Here is a 13,521-nt window from a genome sequence, read left to right on the forward strand (position 1 = left end):
TAATTTTCCTCTTACTTACAAGAAAACATGATAAATTATTATATTATCATAAGGTGGGATGTACATTAATTTTGTTGTAATTAACGTAAAAAAAATTGGCCATATAAATTCCAAAAATTGAAGATGAAACTAATGACAGTTGGGCATTTACATCAACAAAACTAGTGAGCAATTCATCAAACTGTCAAAATACTTGTGACATCCACTCAAGATGAAAAAGTCATAAAATGAATTTGATAATGATTAAAGTTAGACCCATTGCAAACACCAGGTATATCCAAGGTAAACAAATTATTAAAAAGTTGCCTTTTTAGGAGTAGGCCTATGTAAATACTTGGATGAGGACGACAATCCCCTAAACTTTTACATTTACATTTTGCTTTTTCAATACCTTTTTGCCCCAATGAACAGTTATTTTTTGCTGCCATTGATCTAAGGTCGTGATGAGGAATTCATTTACTTCATCAGAGACCTATTTTTGTCTGCTGTGTAATTTGCTGCTCCCAGTGATTTGCTCACAATTGCCTTGACTCCATTAAATATCCAGAGAAGGTTTTCTGAGCCCTGGCACCATAACCCGCCTCACGTTGATGTAGTTACTTTCACACTTGAAAGCTTGTCAGTACAACTACAATCTTCTACTGTTGGCCACTGATTAGTTCTGCTGGAGCAGTTGTGGTTTTCAGTGCCTTGCTAAAGGGCACCTCAACAGGAGTTGTTGAGGGAGGGAAAGGCGGTATTCTTTGGAGCCAGTCAAACATGCACCTGCATGTCTTTCCCACTCGATAACTCGATCCATATAAACCAGTTCTTGCTTGACAAGCTGCTGGGAGGGGAAAGATGCAGCTTCTCTGGACTCCTACCAGGATGCCTGCATCTGGTCTCCAGGACGACCGGCTTTCTCAACAGGATGTACGCATTAACACACGGCGGGTGTCTCTTCTGCATGATCTCCCCTCCCTGCTCCTCCACAGCTCTGACCAACAAGGGGTCCGCTCAATACCTGAACCCCCAGAGTCAGCCAGGATGGAGCATGAGCCAGGCTGGAGAAAAAAAATAATCTCTTGCAGTTCCATGAAATGTTTTTAGGTCACTTTGATTAAGTTAAATGAAAGTTTGATGAGTTTGTAATTGCAGTGTATGGTTTGATTTGACACATTGTGTGCTGCTGAACTAACTGCTTATACACACTCATACACACAAGAAACCCGTTAGACTGAGGAGCTGTACTGCAATTAAAATTAATTGTTAAGTGTTTGGGATAATTATAAAAGTGCGTTAAATAAAAAACAATGGTGGGCTGCATGCAATATATCTTTTGTGAATTTCAAGTTGAATTCAAGTGCTCAAATTGTTTTCAAAGAGAAGACCCAGTGTCAATAGGTACCACTACACAGCTAATACATTATGATTTGCCCATGTGTGTTTGTGTGAGTGAATGTTTTAAGCAGTATATTTGAGTGGAGTGTATAGTGGATGTATTTCTGAGAATCACGTCTGATAAACCTAACAATATATCCAAATCACTTACATCTGGAGTATCATCCCTCGTCCGTCTTGTGTTGTCACGGTAGTCATCATTGGCCCCAAGAGACCTGTTCTTTTTTCTGTGTCCATGACAACCTCACACTGAATCTACAGCAGCTAAACAAGGAGCAACAGAAATATACACAACAGCTGTGGTGCACAACACAAACAAAAGACACCATTCCTCGACGCCTTTCATGCCTTTGCCATGAACACGGAAAATGAGGCTTGATCTTCTTCTGTTGTTGTTTTAATCAAATGCTTGCTGGGTGGAAGTGTCCCCTCTGTGTCATGGAGGCAGAGTGATGGTGATTGCAAACTGCTACATGCCAGCTTTGCTCCCTAGTAGGCCCTCTGCATTTACGAGCATGAGATGGAACAGCTACTCTTGTCGGGTGTTTTTTTTGTGTGTGTGGTATTAATAAGGAAAAAGAAAGAAAAAGGTAGCACTTTGTACTCATGTGTCGCTGATTCATTGTTATTTCAAATCCTAGGTACAGTGCACTTACATTTTACATTTACATTTTAGGCATTTTGCTGATGTTCTTAGCCAGTGTGATGTAAAGTACAATGAGTGCAACAATAGAATAAGGGTAAATTGCACTTTACCAAAGCAAAGAAGAAGTCTTTGTGAAAAGTGAGTTTTCCACTCAGACTTGGGTGTCTCACTCACTCCCTTTCCAGGAAAGAAGCTGAGGTCTTCGTAGTTGAAACACTAGAGCAGGAAAACATTATTGTTAAGGAATCGTGCGGGATGGGACGCTGGAATGGGAGCCTCCCAAAATGGAGTGGGAATATTTTCACTCCAATAATGGCAATGTGATACTGCAAGAATGTTTCCAGCTGGGCCAAGGCTATTGAATCCACCACCCTCTGCAATAACACAGATCTTTAGGTTATACAGTAACCTTCTGCGCTGCAAAGCTCTGGGCTTTCTTCACTGGGTGTCACTCTTTCAAAGATCCATTTTTGTTTCTGAAAAAAAAAAAAAAAAGATAGGAGCACTGCACAATATAAATAGCACCACAAATGAGCATTTGGGCCTTTTGAGCATCCATTTGTAACAGTTGTATAAAAATCAATTTAAGAGTCAATTCTGTGAATCCAGACATAAACAAAGCCAGTCGTTGGGTGACAGTGTTTCAGCAAAAATTGAGCATGCAACAAAAAGTGGGGAATTGTTAATTCCAGTAGTCAAAAACATAACATCTGTTAAGAATTAGACTAATAAATGATCGTCGGGTGTTGTTGTGTCTGCTCCCCGTGGCAACCTTAGATGTTGAAATCCAGGTTGGTTAACATGTTGCTGTGTGTTACTTTTATGAGGCTAATTAGTGAAGCACATGCTCTCTCTCTCTCACTCGCTCTCTCTCTCTCTCTCTCTCTCTCTCTCTCTCTCTCTCTCCCTCTCTCTCTCTCTCTGTTGTACTGACTTTCAGCTGAGGGAGATTTATAAGCAGCCTTCTGACCATATCTAAAAATTCAATGTGCAGAAGTCATGTATTTCATTGCACTTGGCAAATTCAAAACAAAGACTTTGAAATTGAGTCGTTGCACCTCTGACTGCCTTGGAGATTTGTAGGTTGTCTTATACTTTATTATTGCAACATTTTGAACTTAAGATCCTTGAACGTGTTCAGAATTCATCAACTGAGGGTTAGGGTTAGGGTTAGGTGAGTGTGGATACAATTCAGGAGATACACAGTATAAATATAGACTTCCATTGGCTTAGGATGTCAAAACAATCAGATTTGCCACCCAGACCCATGGCTTAAACAGTATTTGGAAATAATTACAGTTTAAAGATCCTTTGTTAAACCTACAAGGAGTAGCAAATGACTTTACTGCATCAGGAAAATTCTTAAATTGTCTTGTGACTGTTTAAACTTTCTGCTACTATTCTACTATACTATTGTAAGAAGGCTAAATCTAGCTGTGAACAGTTATGTCCATTATTGTCAATACTGTTTAACCCAGGACTGCAATTACCCTTCTATAATAAGTGGATAAGGATATGAAATACGCTTCAGGTAACAGACCGGTAGTAAGCTTGAAATGTACAGCGCTCCCTTTAATGCCAGTGTGAGACCACTGCTGTGTTAAGAATCAGCTCTACTGAGGGAATCCTGCTAACACCGTTTGAAATCACCCTATGTTTTTATTGAGATCATTATCACAAATATTGCCTTTGACAGAATCAATTTCCTTGTTTTGCGCTCTGTGGTACCATATCGGCTAAATGCTGCATTCTTCCTTTGTGATTCCCACTTTACAGGTCCCTGCACGAAATAAAGCAGGAGTGGAAACTGGAGCAGGAAATTGAAAAGAGGGGTCCTGTTGTGTCGTGGAGACCGCTGCGCCTACCGCTATTTCCTCTGAACATGCCAGTCTCATCCACTCACCAGATGTATGCCCTGTCTAATAACCCTCTTAGACCTTGAGGAAAAATTCTGTTCAGACATGTTATGCAATGTTACCCATAACACTGTTGCTGTTTCAAAGATTGTGGTTATGTTTTATTGTCGGGGCACTGACATGGAAGTACTACGCCATTTGGCACGTCCAATCCGTCTTGGCTCATTCCTCATGCAGCTTGGTTGGCGGTGCACAGTGGCTGTAGCACTACAAAGGACATGCAGCATGGCACACAACAGCTGGCATACAGCTTGGTGGTTCTTTGTGGCTTACAGACTGCTCACTACTGTTTGCTGAGGGTCAAAGCCAACTTGGAGTCTCTGCAGATTATGGCACTGTTAAATTTAAGAATTTTGTTAAAAGTAAGAAAAAGTCAAAGATGTTCCGCACTCTGCCAAAAATTAGCTGGACAAAAATTTACTTGTGGACTCAGAATGCTTTGGGGTATTCACTCTCAGCATTTTGCTGTTACTACTTTTTGTTGTTGGTATTTCTGCTTTATTAGATAGTATACAGTGGAGACAGACATTACAGATGGGAGAGAGAGAGGAGACGACATAAGACAGTTGGCGAGTTAGACTCAAATCCATGACATAGTGAGCACATGGTTTATGCTTGAGCCTGCTGGGGCATCAGTGCAACCTGTTGTTACCAAGTTTTGAGGTAGCCACTTTCAACAGAAAACAATAAAAATGTGAAGGTTTCATTTTCATGGAACTTAATCAATCAACTGCATGTTTATCTGTCTTCTTTACTAGTTGGTCTAACAGAATGTTATGCTGGTGCTTTAAAAAAGACTTTTGTGTCTCATCCAAAAAGAGAAAATCTTCTCATTAAAAATCCCACGTGTCTGATAACAGCAACTCGACCTCGACTCTATGTCTTTTTAGCGAACAGTGCTCATTTATTACAAAAAATGGAAAATGGTCAGGGCTTTTTTTGTACAGTGTGTGACATTTGTATAAAGGTATAACAGTACATTTCTGACAAGATCATTGCAAAGTCATTCTCCTCCACGGCTCCAAAGTGCCTCCGCTCAGAGTGGGTTTGAACAACCTTGTCTGGCAGGTTGGATTGTTTCAGAATCCTAATTAGCTCTGGCTGTCTGGTGTGCCACTGGTCTCCGGGAAACAATTAGCAACAGCCCACCATGACAGGATGTAGCCCGCCATTCCCCTGCCAGGCTCCCTCACCCCGCTGAGCAGAGCCTGTGGTACTGTCTCCTCACTCTGAAAAAAAAAGCCAGTCGGTGACTCATGCAGGTGCCACAATGCCATCCATGCAAAAACAAGCTTTAGGACAAGAACTTTAGCAGTATCAGGGAGCAGAGCGACTGAATTAGTTTTATGTGAGCCATGTTGCATGTTACATGAAATCAATCAATATACCGTTTCCACTTTATTTTTTTTCCTTTCAGTATTGCATTTGTTGTGATTTTGCGCTGTATAGCACGTTGTAAATTTTATTATGAAAAGTTTTCTTTGAATAAAGTTACTATTATCAAATTTAAGCATATGTGTTATTTCAAGCTGCACTAGGCAACTTTGCATCTCCAAATGCCAGCATGAGGTAACTGAACTTACCCAGAAATCAGGTAGCGTGATGACAGTAAACTGCACACAGCACGCTCATGTTTACCAGCCTGGCTGGTCTGTGATGCTTTATATCAAAGGAAACCAAAGGGATGAGAGAGAAAAAGATCTGGTGAGTCCTGCTTTCTCTGGACAGAAAGCTCGCTCGCTGCTGTTTAGGAGACAGTTTGGATTTCACTGTTAAATTTCGATTCATCACTTTCTGTGGTGCAGAAAAGTTTACATACCTGACACCAACATTTCAATTGCGTAAATAGGGTAAATCTATGGGGTCTCACTTAGGGGGGTGGAGATTCTCTTCTCTGTTGCAGTCCCATTTTGTGATTGAAGCTGATAAGATGGGTGTATTTTTACATAACAATCTTTCCTAATGTTGCCATAATCTAATAATTTTTGCTGTGACTTGAAAATCGCTGTTAACTCATGATCCCCATCCAAGCGGATGGAGCTTGAGTAACTTTGCTGAGGACTATCCACATACAGTATACAAACTCAATAGAGTCTTATCCAAATAGTGTCAAGGTTGTAATTGCTGCTAAAGGTTCTTCTGGTAAATATTGAGTCAAGGAGGATACTTATGCAATCCATTATTTTCTGTAGCATGTCTCTGTAGCAATAGGATGATCTTAACAAAGTTGGAGGATATTTTTTTTTCATTTTATCATCGTAGATAGTGGATTTTTATTTTGGAGATCCTCATGATAAAACAAATCCTCTGAATTAATTTCATATAGGCCCTGTATTATAACTTTCTAATGGTTACTGTACAGCCTAATATAGTGCAGACATGTTATTTTGTGCACTGTGACTACATTCAGTTGGTGTCTCTAGGAAAGAGTGAAACTGAATATCGAAGTGGATTCTTATTTTGGAGACGCCTCTAGAGTCCAAATGAGTCGACGGCTGACTCATATGCCATTCACCGCCTACACCGCCTTGCACAAGTGAGACAAAGTCAAATGCAGATTGACTGGGTTGTGACAGCGTTTTTGTTAATGGGATTCAATCAGTTCAATCAGTTCATATGCCAATCCACATTGTGGTTCTACATTGGTATCTCAATATGCCAGTAAAACGTCACATGTGCTTTTTGGACATATAATGGTTTTCATATGAGAATATGTGAAATTTCACATTTCCCATGTGAAAATGACATTTTTACCTGTGAATTGTCTCTTTGACATTAAGTTTCACATGTGAAACAAATGTTGTCATACGAAATTACAGGTGAAAAAAAAACACTTTCCCCCTATGAATTGAAATTTTCACATCTGAAGTAAAATCTGTCACGTGATGTCAGAATACAACGCAAAAAAAAAGTTCACATATGAAAACCAACATTTAGTCGTGTATCAAATCAAACGGATTACTGTAGCTGAGCAGCCTCTTCTCAACTTTGTGCTTAGGTCAAGTACCCACGGAAGCAGGAACGTGATAAAGGGCTATGTATATTACATCTATTTAAGGTTACAGACTGAATATGTCTAATACTTTTATACTCATAATTGGCTCAATCAGAAGGAAGGCGCCACCGGAGGGAAAATTAAGGTCGCCCAGAGAAGAACACAACCTCAAGCCTCTTCAATTTCTCTTCTCTGTTTCTCAATGCCAGAGCTGAGTGTAAGAATCTGAGCTAATCTGCCAGCATTAACAGAAAAATCTGGATCCAGCTGCGTGAATTTCTCATTTTCATACTTGTTATTGCTTATCGACTACATGGCCATTTGAATTTCATGATTCATGGCTGCCTTTGGGGCTTCTTTCCTGAAGTCATCTTCGCCCACCCTCCTTTCCTCTGACATACAAGCTACGTTTCTACATAAGCCCTTGCCCTAACAGCACACAGGATAGTTACATCAGACTCGGTGTATGTTCATCTATCTCATTTCAGTCCTTAGCCTCAATAATTTCTGAGCAGTCATAGGAGGAGGTGCTTTACTCACATGGTTACATGTAAAAACAGGCTAATGATCTCCAGCCCACAAATTGCCTCCGCAGAGGGAACCTGTACCAGTATGCTGTTCCGCTGATCTTAGCCCTTTCTAGATTTGTAAATATGAGAAAGTCTCTCCGAAGGGCAAGGGAGCAATCAATGTCTCTGCTTTGTGATGCTACCAAGAAATACAGCCTAAATATCATCACACCGGTAATACAGCAATGATACCCAAGAGGGTGTTCTTTACTGTGATTATGGGAATAATGGTGATGCAACTGAGTACTGTCAGCAGCACCGAAGTACCACCATCACACATGCATGAAAGTCTTCTTCAAAGTAGTATACATGCAGTACATAAGAATGAAAAAAGCGTGGGTAAAGCAAAAAAGATAGATAACTAGCTCCCTGGTTACTGCAGGAGTTGGCATTGCAACTAATAAAGCGCGGCTGTGCTTTATAGGAATTATCAGCACAGCTGGAAAGCATCTTTGACCAATCAGATTGCTTAGCTGCCAGTTGTATCATGGGGATCGCCATCAACTCCCCCTGTATATATCAGTTCTCTGCTTAATTGCACTGCTTTTCTTGGTTCGAAAACACAATTGTAATGTTTCAAGACGCCCTCCTTTAACAGTGCATTCAGGAAACAAAAGGAACAAATGAGTTGAAATGTCACCGGGAAACACAGTAATTAGGAGTGAAAGGTACACTTGGCCTGGTGGATTTCACTGTTGGCTGGAGTGCACACAGTGAAATTCCCTGTTGTGCCTCGCTGCTTGGCTCCCTGTGTACTGATGTGTACACAACATGGGTTACAGTAAAGGCCCCCTTCAGTGGATTTATCAGCCCCTTCAAATGATTTCTGTCAAAACAGCTCTTCTGAAATAGTGATGTATGAATATTTCCACCCATTAGAATCCCAGTCTAAACGAGGTTCAGATATGCAACAGGTTAATCAGGGCAAGGATGTACCTTTTACCTTTGATCTCTCTTTCCTAATCTAATCTAATCTACTTTTCCAACACACCTGCACCTAACACACCAATTTCTTCGCTTAAACCCTTCTTTACCTCTAAAATTACTATCCTGTCTATCACTTCCATCCGCTGTACTGTTCTTGGTGTCAGTGTTTTTTGTTCTGATTAGACTCCATGTCTGGTTAGACTGTGATCTCCTTTCCCCCACATGCAGCTGTGCTTTGTCAACTTCTCAGCTCATGCTCCTCAGACCGACACTTGGTAACGAGCCAGTGTTAATGTTATTTCAGTGTTATTTTGGGACAGGGATGTTGGAGGAAGAGGGGGAGAGATGGGGGAGGGACTGTGTGTGTGTGTGTACAACTTTTGCAGTTGTATACTGTATTGATTTTGTACGTACAGTATGTGTGCCCATGTCTTGCGTGCCTACGTTTTTGTGTGGCATTTTGTGTTCATTATTGTAGCTGTGCAGATGAATCATGCAGGCCGTGTGTTTAAATCAGTTGTCTGGGGCTTGTTTTAAAAGCCCCCCCCCCACACACACACACACACACAAGACAAGCAGGCACTGATGTATAGTCAGAGCGCCGGCTCCAAGTGAAGCAACGCTGCAGGGTGGTGTGTGTAGGAGTTCGTCTGTACTTCACATTTAGGAACAGTTTTAGCTCCGCTCAGAGTGACAGAACTTCAACACCATGTCACACGCCCACTTCTAAGTTGGAATCGGTACTTTTTTGACACTGACGTGATAGTTGGCTGGCAGAAAACATTTTAATACATTTTCAAATACAGTATAGGCACATACATATAGCATACATGTCAATTGTAATTAATAGGTTGTGACAATTCTAGAGTAATAGGTATCAAACACTCATATCATTATAGTTACAGGTTGGCCTAGAGAGGCGGTCTAACAACTGAAAGACTGCTAGTTCAGTCTCTGGCATTGACAAGAAGCTGTACTCCAGCTATGAGCCACAGCCTTGAGAATGGCTGGTCTATGTTCTCCACCAACACTGACAAAGTTCCCCTGAGCAAGGCACTGAACCCCAAACTGCTCAGGAGCGCGGCATTACAGGTGACCCTACACTCTGACTCTCTGTTGTAATGCATATATGTAGGGAGCTGTGTGTGTGTATCTATTGCCCAGTAGAATCGGCAAGGAACACATGTTGAAGTGGGTTCAGTCTTGGGTTATCCAATTGTTCTCTTGATATTCATATGATGCTCCCTTGGCCTGATGATGTGCCAAGTTTTTACAATGACAGCATCCCTCTGACAGATCAGAGGTAACTTGAGATTACAGACACCTACTGAGGTGTGACTACAGAGCTAAGTGGAAGAATTGAGAATCCTTTTATATGTACCACCACATTTATGCAATTGGTTTGCATTTCCCTATTATTCTCCTTTCACCTTGCTTAACCACCAGATGAATTAATGAACTGGTGCAGTCATTTGCAGGGTTATTGCTTACTTTTGCATGTCAGTGATACTAATGTATTACTCCCACTCTCTCCTTTGACTCACGGGAGCATTAAAGCAGTCGGGTGTGTGGTGTTAATATTGCTCACATTATACACTGATAGAGCATGTTGGGAAGGAGAAGAGCAACTATGTGCAGCTCCTCAGGAACAATTTGTGCCAATCAACTTTTTTTTTTTTGGCTCCATTGAAGAGCCGTCTTTAAAATGGTTGAAATTTATTATCAGTACGTGGCCATAACCAAGACTGGGTTTAATAATAATAAGTGTCCAGGCGGCCTTGTGCATATTAAGCCCAAATACCCACAGATCCCTTATAAATCCCTTATAATCTCTGTACTTTTTATTAGCCTATACAAGACATTTTAGATAGTTGTAGTCTAGTCTAGTCTAGTCGTACATCTTTTATCTTTCAATTGTAAAATGTAATTATGTTAACTGCACTATCCCTATCAAATAAACTACTAAATAAAATAAAATAAATAAATTCAGTTAGTCAAACTAGGACTCCCAATGAACCTATGTTGACCGATAAGTACCATCCATACAAGCAGGATGCATGACAGCCTGCTAGGAGTGCTCATTACAAAACCAGCACAGTGTGGCTCTTTATCCAAAGGGTTTAAATGCACAGCCCCAGTTATGTAAGGGGATGTTAATCCGCTGTTACCATGGTGACGCCACTCACAACTGGCGTGGAGTTTGTGCCTTGATGAAAGTAAGAATCAAAGCTCCTTTGCCACCTCTCTGTCTTTCCTCAAGCCCTTTTTCCGTGTACTACCAGAGTGTTGGTGTCGTTGGCGGATTAGGGCCGCATTCTGTTTGTCACACTATCACAGGACTTGGACTCTGCTGGAAGTGTACTCCACGCCTGCTCGCCTCTCAGTGCCGTTCAAATGTTCCTGAGGAGCATGCTTGTTGCGGGCTCATGAACAAGCTTGCAATCTGGAGCTTGCACCGGGAAGCTTTGACGTGAGAATCCCCATATAAAATGTACTGTGACGCTCGTTTCAGGTTCCGCGTAGGTGTGCAGAACCGGGGGGGACCAAAATTTGCCGCAACAAAACAAGGGATTGTTCTACTCTGGAAACAAGCGTACAGCTAATCCATTGAAGGAGCCACTTTTCATCTTCAGATGTTGAACTCTTAAGCCAAATCTAATGAAAAACATGGGGTAAAGCAAACTGAGTGAAAAGTGATAAGCAAACTGCTCCGGCATTAGCTGTAAATCTAGGAAGGATTTGTTGATTGTGCTATGAATTGAGCGCCTGTGTGGCCAGTGAAGCAGAGGGGATGTAATAGTCCCATCAGTGATTTCTTATTATCACAGAGGGTCAGCATTAGTGATGTGGGAGAGAGGTACGCTGCCGTTAGTGTTGGTATGATTGGAGGATGATGGAGGGCCAACTAAATATTCCTAATACACTCCAGGGTTGTGCATGTGTGAGAGGGACAGGGAGTGAGATAGACAGAGAGTGTGTGTGTGTGTGAGAGAGAGAGAGAGAGAGAGAGAGAGAGAGAGAGAGAGAGAGAGAGAGGAAGGGGGCGTGTGTACAAGAAAGAGAAAGAAAAGAAAGAGAGAGAAAGATAAAGAGTGTGTGTACATGAAGTTTGAGAAGTTTGAGAAGTTCGTACATGCACATCTTAAAACTAAATCCCAGATGACTAGCAGGTTATTGCTTGGCAAAATGGACGGATTAGGGCTGGATTCAGAGGTCCAATATTCAGGATATCAGAGTTACCATGTAAGAAAGTTTTCTATCTAGCTCAGATGAATCCAAACCATCCTCACTCTGCTCACTCAGTTACTGCAAATTGGGGGTTTGAAACCATCATCATTAGGACCAAAACTTGCTTTCAACACAAGGCTTTCAATATGTTGTTTCGATAATCTCTCCTACGACACGTCTCATCCCTGTTCTGCCATTTGTTCTCCGTTCGCCCCCTTTGCAATGAAGCTAATTATGAGCTCTACTGATACTAACTGATGCCTCCACAGAAAGGAGTGCAGGAAATCCAATTGATATTAAAGAAGGGAACAAGATGAGAGCGGAGGAATAAGGTTGGCAGGGCAAAAGTGAAAAAGAGAAAGGGAAGAGAGAGAGGGAGAAAGTAAGAGCAACTGGCCATGGGATAAAATGCAGAAAGGACTAACAAGAGGAGAAACAGAGAATTAGCTTGGCGAGGAGAGAGAGAGAGAGCGAGAGAGAGAGAGAGAGAGAGAAGCAGGAGATGAGGGGATCAGAGGCGTATTGTAAGCACACAGGCAGGACGAACGCAGTCATCTGAGGCGTCCTCGGTGCCAGGAGACCCCGTCCCTCTTTGAGCCCATTTTCCGTGAGGGATCGCTAAAGTGGTACATGTCTGAACCGCTGCCACCGTGCCTGGCTTGGCTTAACAGGATTGGCTGGCGGGTTTGTGGTCTGGATGCCATTAATCCCTCCTATCCACTTACTGCACCTTATACTGTGGAGGAAGGATAGCGAGCTGCCGCTATCGTCAGGTGGTTATCCCCCCCCCAGTGAACCAGCGACTGAGGACACGCTGCATAGCCAAATCACATACCAACCGCCTATAAGTGCACAGGTTTTGGATTACACTCCTTAGCTCCATTCATCTGTATTGCTCTCCTTTGTCTAAATGATTTCTTTGATCCATTCGTTGTAAGTGTCTAGTGTATTACTGTCAGTTTTCTGTAATGGGTGAGACAAATGAATTTCTTCAGGATGGTAAATTTCTATTCTATTCAAAAAGGTTACCATGTGTTCAGCAACCGTTCACAGTGACTGACGTGCAAAACATTCTTGAAAAGCATCCCTGACACCCCCGAATCCCCCTATTCCTTGTTGACTTGATGACATTTATTCTTTTATCCGTTTCTCTTTCATTCTTCTCCCAACTCAGATCCTGTAAAACCCGGCGTTTACTGGGTTTTACAGTCCTTTGAGCCTCTGTTGCCATGAATCTTCTCATCAGCACCTGGGATCAGTGTTTCCTGTACATTCATTTAGCTGTGGTGGTCCTTTACAAATGGAAAATTGCCTCCACAGCTAGAAAAATGTAAATAGAGTGAAATCATCTGCCCTTATTGCTTGTCACGCCCTAAAAAAAATATTATTAAATTACAGCACAGTTGTCCATATACCACGGTAATACATTTTCAAATAAGAGCCATTCTTAAACAGTCAGTTTCAAGGGAAGCAAAATCCTTTCCATCTTCAAAAATCAACTTGTTTATAGTCCAGTAATGTTCAAGATCACATAATTAATCTTAGCCTCATTTAAGCCTTATACTGCAGCAAATAAGGGAGAGAAACAACAGGAGTTGTGAGCCTTGGAAATGTGTGTGCTTCAGTACATAACTGCATGTGTTAAGGTCGATGATACATAAACTCCTCGATGACTATTTATAATTTTCCCTATATGCTTGATCCATATTTATAATTACCATGTTTTGAGAGAAGAACAAATTACAGCCCATGCTGACATGTAAGCCTGCCTCCCAGTGAGCAGTATTTATGAAAATATCAGTAGTCCAATAACAATCATTATAATGTCATGCAGACCTTCCATACTGTAACCCCCACCTA

The 13,521-nt window shown here is 41.5% G+C and overlaps 1 protein-coding gene across 1 annotated transcript in view; it reads right to left on the minus strand.

Annotated features, from left to right (window-relative positions):
- Nucleotides 1–13,521, minus strand: part of traf3ip1 (TNF receptor-associated factor 3 interacting protein 1) — a 328,730-nt gene that overhangs the window by 68,080 nt on the left and 247,129 nt on the right. The window lies entirely within an intron of this gene.

The sequence above is a fragment of the Centroberyx gerrardi genome, chromosome 10 (assembly GCF_048128805.1).
Source record: "Centroberyx gerrardi isolate f3 chromosome 10, fCenGer3.hap1.cur.20231027, whole genome shotgun sequence".
Classification (NCBI taxonomy): domain Eukaryota; kingdom Metazoa; phylum Chordata; class Actinopteri; order Beryciformes; family Berycidae; genus Centroberyx; species Centroberyx gerrardi.